Raw genomic sequence first — 13626 nt, 5'->3', positions numbered from 1 at the left:
TGATACCATGTTTTTCATTCGCTGCACAACAATGAAATTGTTATCTGGAATATTTTTACTTAAATAACATTCAGCGTTGGCGTCCCGTGTTCATTTGAAAGCATTATGTAAAATACATTACGTTATGTTTTACGCATTCAGTTTCATTATCAACGAGGAGATGGTTAGATAAAATTCATATATTTCAATTTTCTTGTTAAAAGTCACACAAAGAAATAAATTAAACAAATGATTCATTGCTTTTAAAAAGATACAGCCATTCTGCCTACGCACGGTTTTAATACGTTTTTCGTGTATAATGAAATAAACGTTAAAAATACAGGAAGGTGCAAGCGGAACTTACTGTAAGATCTGTATAAATATTTTTAAAGTAAATGTTGGATTTTATCGTGGGTTATATAATACTTTGAAAATGTTCCCACATCATTCGCAATGAAAGTTCGTGTTCCCCTGGGGTCGCGAGTTCAAGCCCCCGCTCTGGACAACCTGAATCATGCAGCAGCGATGTCCATTTTCACTTGAAAATATAGATCAAATATATGTATACAATTGAAAAAATCCCATTTTGGGCACTGCGATGTGAAGTGTCAATGGGAAATCTCTTACACTGAGTTTGAGTTTAACTCAGCTCACGAACCTGCCCCAGGGCAGTATCCAATATTACTATTAATATTACTATTATGGTAAAATATGCAGAATATATGTAATGTATTAATAGTGCCAATAAGTAAAATGTATAGATATATCTGAAAACTTTACACTAGGGATGGATAATAGGATTATTATCAATTTAGTAGTAAAGATAAATCATATAAAAATTTATTCAACATTATATTATTATAATAGTGTAGCATTTACCTAAATGGCGGATGCATTCATGGAAATTAATGAAAGAGCTGTAATAAGCTCAAAGAAAGAGTATAATCTATATGGATTAGCGTAATGATGATTAATGATGGCATCCGAGCTTCCAAGATATTGTTTTAAATACTGGTATAAGACATTGGTATTGAAAACTTTGTAAGAAAATTGATAAAAATGTATTCAAATTATTTGAGACATATGAACCCATTGATTACCATGTTAATCCTTGTATATTAATTGTATAGCAAATTGATTCGATATCAAATATTGATTGATTAGACGTAATGTTCAGAATTGAAGTATAATTAATTGAAATTTATGATGATATATTTTTTTTGAATTTCGAATAATCTAAAATAATAAAAATAGAATTAACCTCTCAATCAAATATAAAGTTATCACTATGTAATTATTCTTTTATATTCAAAGTCATTATATATTTTTTAATATCAGTTCTTTTAAAATTAGTTATTTTGTTATTTAATTTTTTATAAGTTATGTGAGATTTATTTATTTTAATGCTTTTTACATATATTATGATTTTTTTTTAAATATAGATAATATAAACAGGTGGTTAAAATTATCACAAAGTATATAATTTACAGGTAGTAAACAGATATATGATCAATGCAATACTAAGCATGTAATAAGTATCTGCAAAATTTTTGGAAATTTTTCAAATTTTATTAAAGGTTTCAAAACAATATTTGATTAGGTTTACCAATTTGTACAAAACTATTTAAATTTTATAATCAAATGTCTAACGCATTCTTAGTCTTATTGCAATGGCCTCCAAATCCAGTAAATTTAATTGACGTTATGTTAAGAGCTGTCATTCAATTTTTTTTAGATGTCATTGAAATCTATACACCATTGTGTAGAAAATTTACAATTCCATAATAAAATATGTCCTGTACTTAATATTGCTGCAATAGTGCATTCATCAATTTTCAAATTTAGAAGACTAAGTTGACATCATGGTAAAAAGTATGTTTATAATTTCTGTAACAGGAAGAATATTTTTTAATGCAGCAATGCCAAATCAGCGCTATTCTCACTTGAAAACATATTTATATCTATATTTCCAAGTGCAAACCTTTGTTGACAAAAGGCTGCTGAATCTCTGGTGGCATCAAACACTAGACCTCTGATTCAGGTCCAGTGGTTCTAACCACTTACCTACTAGCAAGCCCTAAACTTTTAAAATAATATTGAAATCCATACGCCAGAATGTACAAAAAATATAATTGCCGAATAAAATATCATCTGCACTTAGTATTACGCAATAGACCATTCATCAATTACCAAATCCAGAAGATTAATGTTGGGAACTATATGAACGTTCTTCAATTTAGAAAACATTTAATCGAAATGTTAAAACAAGTACCCATATAAAACTTTTCAATTTGCGAATTCAGGAAAAAAGTAAAACAATCAAACCCAATTACGATAAATGGGAGCACGACATACTTGTCAACCGCAACGGAGTCGACCGCCGATGCTGAGCTCGTCCACAGTATTATTCTGCTATTTATGGTACATCATTTATCTATCCAACAGTGGAGCAAAAAGTCACCCGATAAAAGGATGTGGTGACAAATGGCGCACTAGTTGACAGTTGACGGTAGTTGACCGCAGATCAACTTCTTTATTTCCGAGAAGATAGGTTTTCTAATGCGGCGACGATTGAAAAGCGGGTAATCGTGTTTGCTCAAAACACACATTGGCCGGTTCCAATGTATCACCATGAGGGAGCTGCAAGATTCGCCTCGATCAAAATTTGGAAAATTTTTGGATATGTTTGCTTTTAGATGTCAATGACACTCAGGATTTGTATTTCTATTTGAATCAGAACCTGTCTATTATTAAATGAAGTCATTTAGTAATGGTTTTAATAATTTAACGATGACGATCAGAAGACAACTCAGTATTTGTCCTTTCTAGTTGTACCCTTTGACCTAGTTATTTTTGTAGCAATCTCCCAAAAGCCAAGTGAAGCTTGATATCTATGATTTGAAAAAGCTGTTCGAGGTTAATAGAACTAAAGGTTCCGGTGTAGTGACCCACAATTTTACCAAGAAGCCACTCGGGTTTTGACCATTTTCATGTATCTCCAAAAGAATTATGTTTATCGATTTTTTGTTTGCATATGCATTCAAAGAATTATATGAGAATTAGTTACGTATTAGTTTACAAATTATTCTATTTGTGTTTTGACGGGATGGAATGGAAAGAAACCAATATCAATAAGAATTATATTAATAGCCCAGGATACTAATCTTGTATCCTGATCTAATACATCTTGGACACTAATCAGGAATTAAGACACTAATCAATAAATGACTTCGGCTTATGAATTTTTATTCAGCATTCAGTATATTAACCTCTATGTCTAATTTAAACGGAATAAAAGTAGTTACTCTATATGATAAATAATTTTCCATCTAATTTTCTACCAACCCCCCCTACTAGATGAAATCAAAGAGTTGCAGTAGCATGGTGTCACCGGCGTGAATCGATTGAGGATCGGCGTCGTTGGCTAGTTAAACGATGTTTGAACGTACCAATGAAGCCGTGTGCTGTTTCAAAAAGAATCGAATAAAATTGAGGAAATGAAACTGAATTGCATCTATCACAGAACACGTTAATACAGGAGTAAATCTATTGCTCTAGTATTACAGTTTTTGCTGACATGGCTGGCTGTGCCTTTGAACAAATACTTTCAGGATAGTAGATAAAATTGGAAAAATGTTAAAAAATAGAACAATAATTCAATAATATAGTAAGTATTATTAGAAAGCATATTAACCCTTATTATTATTTATATTGTATCTAAGAGTTCGTCAAAATACATGTGAGTATGTATTTAATATTTTAAAAGCCGTGATGATGTTTTACATGGCGTTTAGAAGTCTTCTCTATTGAAGAGATCACTTGCTAGAATGAATCTAGAGCTCTTTATATAATATCCATACTCGTAGATCTTTTGACCATTTCTTATTGAGAGTCTTCTTATTTAGTTTATTTTGTTGATAGTATAATTGTGCTTATTTCAATTTAAACAAAGCTAAAATCTTTCAGTACTTTTTACGTTCAGTTAAAGTTCTCAGTTAACCAAGTTGTAACTATTCTAGTAATTACCAATAGTAATCCTAATATTTCCATATATGACTTGAACAGATCAGTGCACACTTATTAGACTAAAGATAATTCTCGAAAATATTAAATTAAAGTATCAAATTTGTGTCCTTACAATAATTTTGCCTAACCATTTCATATTACCAGATTCTAGGTGCACTACTAATTAACTTCCCTAAGGAGAAACACAAAATGAGTTTAAGCACAAAATTCCAGTTATGTTTTTTAGTGTATCAAGTCATTCTAAATCGAATGAGCCCAAATTTAGAAGAATAATGTTTGTTTATGTATGTGAGTATGTGTGTTAATGAGCTGATTTTCGTCGACGTTTTCTTAAAAAACAGCTAGACCGATGTTATAAATTTAAAAGCCATTCGATGTACATAATTCAATAAAATCCTTGTCGTTAAGAGTTATTCGTTTTTGCAGTAAATTTGATTCATTTCAAAGAAACATGTAATTATAATTTTACTCACTTCACATGTTCATATTAAAACTTCATTCAAGAAACTCTTCTATTTAGCAATAAATTTCCAGTAAAAATATCTATGTGTAGATAAATGACACTCTGTATAGTTTGTAAACAATTTATAAATATATACTACTCGTAATTTCATGATTTGATATCACATTGAATTTTAATTGACACCATTTAGTTTATATTATTATTGTTATATAAATCGTTTTTCAGTGAATATATTGTTGAATATTTGTGGAGTATGACATGAGCATAATAGAATTATGACCGATAAAATTTAAATAGTAATTACAGATACTTAATCAGTAAATAAACATATTTGATGGCGCCAAATGATTTACTGTTTTATTAAAAAATAATAAATGATATTGAATTGCTGTTTAATTGATATTAAAAAAAACTGATATTAAAATACACAGAAATTATATTGTATAGTTTTAGTCTCACAAATAGTCAAAAAGATTATATTCTAAGTGAATTCTTCCCATTCTTCAAAAAAATAGAAATATAACAGGGCGTTGTCATGGCAACCTTATGTTCAAGTCCAATCTTTATATGAAGTCATAGTAAAAACTGGCAAAAAGTTATATATAGAATTTTGACTGTATTTATTACCAATTTATATGTAGATAGGAACGTAACATAGCGTTTTTGTAACATTTTTATTTTATCAGAAAATTGGTGCTCATAATTTACACATATTACTTATAGTTATTTAAAAGTAACTCTCATCTATGAGCTAATGTATAGTTAATTAGAATTCAATTTATTCTAATGATTATTATTTTCAAATTGTAATCCATTGTAGTTTTATTTTCTCAATGTTCTGTTTATAATTTAGATTCACATTTTCTGGGTTTAGAGCTTTAATTTTTATATCGTTAATAAAGGTGTGATTGACAAAAAATATTCCTGTATGATACTATCTTCGATTAGAATACCAGTACAGGCCTTAAACTTTAACTATCAGTAATTTCCAATATAAGTATGTGGGAAAATAGTTTTACGTTCTTACCATGGGACTAGTAAAAGACATATCGTCAAGAGAATAATAAACCTTTATGGTAAACAACCACTTATCTTTATATCATTACAAAATCATTCTTCATTTATAATAAAAATTTTATTGCAGTAAAATGACGTCAAATTTGATCATCTTCAGCCTCTTTATCGCAACTTGGCAAAATTAACTAAATGCCAATCTATAATAATACTTGTATTTACGCAAAGACATCGTTCGAAAAAAACGTTCAGCAGAGGCCGAGATCGTAATTAAGTCATTATAAAAATTAAAACAGGGCCGCGAGACGATAACAGTTTTTTATGAAATTCTTGCCGTTCGAACCATAATTAACATGTATTTCGGGGCTTATAGCTGAATGAGGTTTTTATGGTTAATGGTTACTTGAGTTCATACATTATTTATGAAATCGTTTAGGAAATAATATTATGTAAATAGAAGTGAGATATATATTGAGATTAGAGCTATGAATATATTAATCTTGTTTGTGAATGAACTTGTAAAAATTATAAAATTTCCTATGGAGAAAATTGATAGTATCTTTGGTTCTTCGCGCTAATGACATGTAAGTAAGTAATATGATGAATATAATAGTTTTTTAAAATTTATTGATTCCACTAACTTTTTATCAAAGTCGAAAATAATATGTTATTAAATTATTAAAATTTTACAAGGTAATTTAAAAATATAATAAAGTCAGACCGTCCAGTTATACTTTTTCTATAATTGAATAATGATGATAAAAATACATATATTATTAACAATTTGCATTTACATTTTTGAAAATTTATTAAATATTTTCTTTGAAAAAATGCCTAAAAATTCAAAAAAAAAATTAATATATGAGAGTTTAAAAGTATTCTGAGTGGATTTATTACACATATTTGAAAGCGAACGAACACGATAATTCGGAGTATTATCTAAAATCAAATTTTCACAAATCAATAATTTTTATAATTGAACCAGTTTTCGTAGGACTTTAATGGTTTAGTATGTTCATTGAGATCAAGTACTCTATCGTTATATCATGTGAAACATCTAATTTTAATTTTAACAAACGTCAAAAAACTACTCATTTTCCCAAATTCTGATGAATTTTTAATATTAAACTACTTGCCGTAAAGCCATAATAATTCAGTTAAGTTAAGACTATGATATATATATCGCCAAAAAAAGTTCCATAAAAACCGGTTTATTATTTTTTCATCAGTTAATTACAAGGAAACGGCTCGGTAGATTTTCACCTAAAAGTAAACTGTATCATTCTCATCTAATATCTTTCGAACAGCTTCTTTTTTTTAAATCAATTCGGTAGTATGAGATACTTATATTTTTTATATTTTATTTGACATATAATTGTAAAAAGTGATGTAAGAAAAGTGAAAAACGTAGAAAACTCATTCGAATGTAATACTATTTAATAAACTAACACGTTTGCGGACGTGAATGCTCTACCATTCAAATTCATATCGCATTCAAATTTTGAAAACAATTATTTCGAATTAAGTTTTTAAACTGATTATTTAGGTGTTTTTGTATTTTCTTAACTTTTCCAGTACTCACTAATTAGCTTGAGCAAGCTCATTGCGAAAAATAGGAGTGTAATACCTGACGTGAATGCTATAGCAATCATTGTACATAACGATTTAACTCTTTGGGGACGGCTGTCCATCTGAGTGGACAAACAAACTCTGTGAGGCACAGGCTATTTTATAAACAATGACTCAGTTTGCATCGAAAAGTTGAATAAATTACATATAGCAGTGATAAACAGTGTTATATTTTGAAAATAATTTTAAGTTATTTTAGTAGTATTTTTAGCCTTTTTCTTTGCTATATTTTTAATATTTACAACGACTGAGCGCTTTTAAATATGGCAAAACGCCTGGTAAATTTTGTGAATTAAGCAGTAATATTAAGCATAAATAGAATCGTAGAATTTTACGAATGAATATTTTATTTCAAAAATGACTCAATTTTTGTACCTCGTTGATAGTTTTACTATCCGTGTTAATACGATTTATAACCTATTTATCTCTTTATTAATTACTCCATACTAAAGTACCTACTCACGAAACTAAATCAATTCATCCCATATTACCTATGCGACTAAATTTACATAGTATTACCTTTTTTCCGAAAACAATTTAGAATCCCTTGTGACGACTAATTTCAATGAGGTAGATTGATGGCGTTGACATGTGTCGTGCTTTGTCAGATTCTTTTTTCTATTAAGCAGGGCTCTTTATTTAAATCCCCTTTGACATTTTCAAGACTTGGGGAAAGAAAAGATCAATCATTAAGAGGAGATGTCGGACGAAAACCGAAATATGTCAAAAATATTTAATGCCATTTTAATAATGTTGTACGTCCGATTGTCATTCAACGTTAATATTACGTAATTCAATTTTTGAAGTATCGAGTTGGAATAAATATACCGTTATATTTTTTCGGAGTATTGTTATTGTGAAAAATGAACTCCGTGTTGTTTGATAAATAATGATCCTCGAATATATAGATAGCAGACTTTTGGAAGAGATATTCAAAAATTGAGCAAATATTTATGGTGACATAATATGTATATTATATAAATACTTGTATGAAAACATTAGAATTACATTAGATTTTTTTTCTTTTTTACTTCTCGTAGGGTAAGTTATAGTAATGGCCATAAAAATCGAAAATGCAATTGTTTATATATGTTTACGTTTCAGAGGTTTCTAAACATTTTGGCATACCTTAGAAAAAAATGATGTATATGTGTGTGTGAGAAAAAGAGAGAGAGTATGTGTATGTGTGTGAGTGAGTGTATGTGTGTGTGAGTGTGTGTATGTGTGTGTGAATGTGTGTGCGTTCGGATACAAATTTTCGTCGTCGATTTCGAGAACACGGTTAAACCAATTTGAATAATTTAAAAAACATTCGATTCCTATTGATTAAGCAGGACCACCCGTTTCGAAGATACGGGGCAAAAAGTGCCACAAATGGTAATTCAGTTTTCATGAGAACGGAACACCTGGTTTCAATAATTCAAAAAATATTTTACTTGTATTGACAAAATAAAAAACTAATTAAATTTTTAAACCGCAGATCTAGCGGTTTCGAAGCTGGAGTGAAAATAGTAAAAAAATGCCATTTGCAGGACAAAAATGATTATTAGACATATGCACATCAAATTACCAGATATTTTAGAGAGATTTCGATATTAGGTATAAATGTTGCTTATATTTATTTAGGTTTCGTATCATTGTTTATTCGTTACACTGTGACGCAGCGCTTACGCGCTTCGATATTTCATCCCTACGCACCTGAAGCATCGCGATTGCTTTAGAAAAGTTCAAAATTTCCAAAATATTTCAAAGTATGGGAATTTTTTTTTTTTCAAACAGGATAATTTTTTTCAAAACTTTAATTTCAATCTTTTTTTTAAGTTCTAAAAAATTTTAAATCTCTTTTAAAAATTTTTTGTTTGGTACGTGAAGTTTAGGGTTTTTACCTATTTCATAATGAAACATTAGCAATTTTTTCTTACTGTCTTAATCGGAATGTCTAAATCGGATGCCAATCCATTGATTGTAAAAACATATCCAACAATATTACTACAAAATTACTTTATTATAGTTTATATAGTAGATAATTTATATGGAGAAACCAGATGCTAGACATCTACCGAATCAACAAGTAACGACAAAAACTGGACAATAATGCCTCTGATAATTAATTATTTAAAAAAATGACATGTTTCTAAATAACTTTTTTAGTAAACTATAATTAATACAAATGAAATATATAATGTCTTCTGTAATATGCATGTCGATATAAACTACAGTTATTATCACAATCAAATAAAATATATAGTGTCTATTGTAACAACTGTTTACATGTGCCCATATCTTACAAACTACACATTCCATCTAATCTTTTTTACTTAAATTTGTATTTAATTCTTATATGTATAAATAATTCTAATGTTTTGTTTCAACTAACCACAGTTGTAATTTTTTTACATTTATCAACATTTATTGAAATATAAGATGAGTTATATAGTATTTATCACTATTTATACAATTTCTCACAAAAATTGTTACACATGATAAAATATTGATACATTTGAAACGAAATAAGATATATATACAATTCAAAATTAGCCGATAATAATAACGCAAACCAAAAAATTAAGATAGATCTATTTTATATTACCTGCAAAAATGACGGACCTGCACAGTTTTGTTTATTGTATCAAAACATTAGAACAAATTCACGAATCCACAAATAAAATAACACAGAAAGAACACACTAACGAAAATCCACGACCAAACACTCAGCACGACACTCAAAACCAAACTGGTATTACATTCTAAAAAAGTCTGTCAGAAACTATGATATGAATCCCCTAATATTTTTATACATATGAATCCTAATGCCATCTGTATTAAACATACCTTAAAACTTATATGTAAAAAAACTTGTCAGTATTTCAGCGGTATTTGTGTGATTTTGATTTTTGATTCTTTATTTATCGGTTTAGAGTACTTTGGTAAGTTGCTTTTCAAATTAATTTTAATGAAGAGCACTACATTTATAATAAATTTATTTTATTAGCTTATGTTAAAACCTTATATATTTCAAATTGAAATCAATTAATATTTTAAAAATAAACAACATCAAGTTAGATATTATTATTCAATTAAATATTCTGCAAGAATAATTTAACAAAAAATATATTATTATTTGCATGTAATGAAATGTTTCTAAATACGGCAACAAAATCACAATTAGTTGGCAATATGATTATAACGAAATAAATTAAGTTAATTTATAGCTATCCTTTCACTGTCATTAAATTATAGGTACTAAAAAGGCGTTAACATTTACATATAAATTTGATAGTAAACTTTTTATTGATTGGGTAATGAATTTAGCAACGGTTTTTGAGGTCATATACATACAATGTTTGAAAAACCAATATTTGATGTTTCGGCGTTGCAAATTTTCAACTATTTGTAGAAAATTAAATAACAATTTGTTAGTGACAAGTAAAACAGATTCGTTTATATAATTAATAAATGAATGAAATAATTGTTAATATATGAAACTTGTACTTTTTTATTTTCTTTGTACATACACTTTAACAAAAGAATTAACAAAAAGAAGCTTTTAAGCATTTTTAAAAAATGACTAATTAATAAAATTGATTATATATATATATATATATATATATATATTAGCTGTCCCGGCAAACGTTGTAAAGCCATAAAAATATTTCTAGAACATTTTTAGTACGCATACCGATTGTGAATGTGGGAAGTATGTTATGTAGTATATATGTGAAAGGGAAAGCTAAACACAAATGATATGAATGGTTCACCCACTGCAAAGCATGTCACATACAAATATTTATGAAGCTTATTGATAGCCAATGCAAGTGCCAGCTTAATCTGAAGCTCATTTCATTTAAATTGAATTGGCACAACAGGAGCTTCAATGTTATAATGTATTATAACCGCGTATTTTAAATTCATTTATATATTATTTTTCAATAAATAATTTGGGAAAATTAACTAGTGGTGTATGCATCGTGCATTAGAGCAAATTGCTGGAACTTTCAGTACCAAAAATTTAAATTTGAAAAAAAAATATTTTTGAATATTTTGAAATTTTTGCAAAAAAAGGATTTATGTATTTTTTTTTTTATATTTCGAAATATTTTGAAAATTTTCAACTTTTTTTCAATGCAATCGCGCTGATTTAGCTGCATAGAGATGCATATGTCTAATGATCATTTTTGACCGCAAAATGGCACTTTTTACCCCGTATCTACAAAACGCCTTGTCCAAAAACTAATCAGCACATACCTTTATCATTAGCAATCAAATGTTTTTTAAAACATTCAAATCGGTTAAACCGTGTTCCCAAAATCGTCGACAAAATTTTTTATCCGAACACACATACATCATACACACACATACATTCATTTTTTCTAAGTTGTCCCAAAATGTTCAGAAACCTCTGAAACGTAAAGATATATGAAAATTTTCATTTTTGATCATTTCTTAACTTCCCATTAATGAAAGTATGAGTAGATCCAGTGAACCAATAAAAATGATTATTCCAATTGCAATATTGTATCATAATTAGCCGCTACGACTCATAAATGAAAAATAGAATATTTCCTAGATATTTCTTACAATAGAGAAAACTAAAAGTATTTTTCATTTCGAATGATCGAAGATATGGTACGCAGTTGGAATGGTCTGAAAAGAAAAAAATACTCTTTATCTTAATATTACGCTCTAGTAGTTTCCCTAACGACGTACATTTTTGCGTATTTACATTGTGACATTTTTCACGTTGGCAAAGTTAAACATACCGTGAAATCAGAGCACTGAACACGTAATATCAGTAACAAAAATGAAATTTGCATGGCTAACAATCTGAATCAAGAATAGTCGAATTCTTTATTTAGAATATTTTTGTGTTTTTGGATTTCGAAAAAATAGTAATTTAAATATTCCACGGCTTAAGAATTCAATGTTGGGATGATTTCAAACCTTGGAAATACTTCACTTAAAAAGAGTAGATTACCAAAAAAGGATAATTTTCTAAACAAATTGAAATTAAATATTTTATTAAATAATTTAAATATTTAATAAATTAAATATTTTTTAAATATTTCATCCACCACTGTTTCAGAAAAGTGCACAAGTATGCAGAAACGCAACGAGAAAGCTTGAATCTGTACAACGATGTGTAAAGTTGTGATAATGAGCTTGCTTTATTAAAAGTACCATAAAAACATATGTATTCTTTAATTAACGTGTGTTTTACGTAAATCTTGCATGATAAACCAACAACTGCTCAGGTGCATTTCAGGTATTAATTAAAGAGAGGATAAAAGTGAGAATTCACTTAAAATAGTACAGCAAGTTTATGATTAGCTTAATTGGCAAGTGGCGGATTAGGAATTTAGCAAAGCTTTGTGAAGGAGAGGATATTCATTTTAATGTAAGAATATACTTGAGTAACTTTAATTGGCATTATCTTGAGATACATGATAACAGTTTTAACTAGACTTAATACAAATCACAGAGATAAAAAACATCAACAAGTTCCTAATGCATTAGCAATTATTAGTTAAAACCTAAAAGCTTCACAAGTCATCAGACTATATGTACTTAAAATGAAATGATCAAATTTCTGAATAAAATTTACAAACAAAACCATGCACGATTGTTTTATGTGTGAGTTGAGCATTTGCAAAAATATTTATTCAGAGAGTGCTAAATGCCATGTAAACGAAATGAATCTATTGCTCTGAAAATTCTATTAGATTAAATTTAAATAACGTTAAATTTTTTAGCCTAGACAGTATTAAATTTGAAGTTTGCATTATTAATATAGCAAAAATTATTCTGGTCCATAGATAGTGGTGTTTCAACATATTTATATTGCTGTTCATCACTGCAATAATTTAATTATCAATTTAATAGTACGTCGTGCATCAATGAAGTTCTGATAAATTCTACCGTTTTTGCTATTGTACGAGATGGCATTTAAGTTAAATATAAATACATCATATAACAGTTTTGAATGATTTTTATTAGCAATATGGTAACACTCGTGATGTACACATTTATTAATGTCAATCATTATACATATTTATTTAATGATAAATTAAAATTATATCAATAATAGCATTGAAAATATTTATATTTGATAACAATAATGTAATTAAAGTCATACTTCAAATATGATATTTGAGAACTTCATGTAATTAAAATTAACATGCATTCATTGACTGCTTGCATTTTTTTTACTTTTTCGCTGGCTATACAATCTCCAGCAAAATGTGTTTTTCCATTTTAATAACTTCAAAAATTACTGTCATTTTCCTTATAATTATTTACGGGGAACAGGGTAAAATATTCTTCTGATTCAGGCACTTTTATTAAATCAAGATTTGTACTACGATGTAACCTTAAAATTTATTGATGTCCCGATAAAATGCTCATTGTTGATGTACGCATACAACGAAAGATCTCTATTCACTCGACAAGACGACTAATCACAATAAACAAGTTCGGGCGTAACGCAATTTCCGTTGCATTTTCAGAGATTTACTCTC

At 28.2% G+C, this 13626-nt stretch overlaps 1 protein-coding gene across 2 annotated transcripts in view; it reads right to left on the bottom strand.

Moving 5' to 3' along the window:
* LOC113387814 overlaps positions 1-13626 on the bottom strand; it is an 872338-nt gene that overhangs the window by 140560 nt on the left and 718152 nt on the right. The window contains exon 1 of one of the 2 annotated variants that reach the window (XM_026625192.1): positions 9702-9813. The exons of the other annotated variant lie outside the window; for it this stretch is intronic. The gene's annotated coding sequence lies outside the window, so the exon portion shown is untranslated. Of the gene's footprint in view, positions 1-9701; positions 9814-13626 lie in introns of those variants that run through there. 2 annotated transcript variants of the gene reach the window in all.

Source organism: Ctenocephalides felis, unplaced genomic scaffold, assembly GCF_003426905.1.
Source record: "Ctenocephalides felis isolate EL2017-DRISC unplaced genomic scaffold, ASM342690v1 CF-g0.4_SCAFFOLD_03572, whole genome shotgun sequence".
Taxonomy (NCBI): domain Eukaryota; kingdom Metazoa; phylum Arthropoda; class Insecta; order Siphonaptera; family Pulicidae; genus Ctenocephalides; species Ctenocephalides felis.
This window is presented reverse-complemented; position numbering and strand designations above follow the sequence as displayed.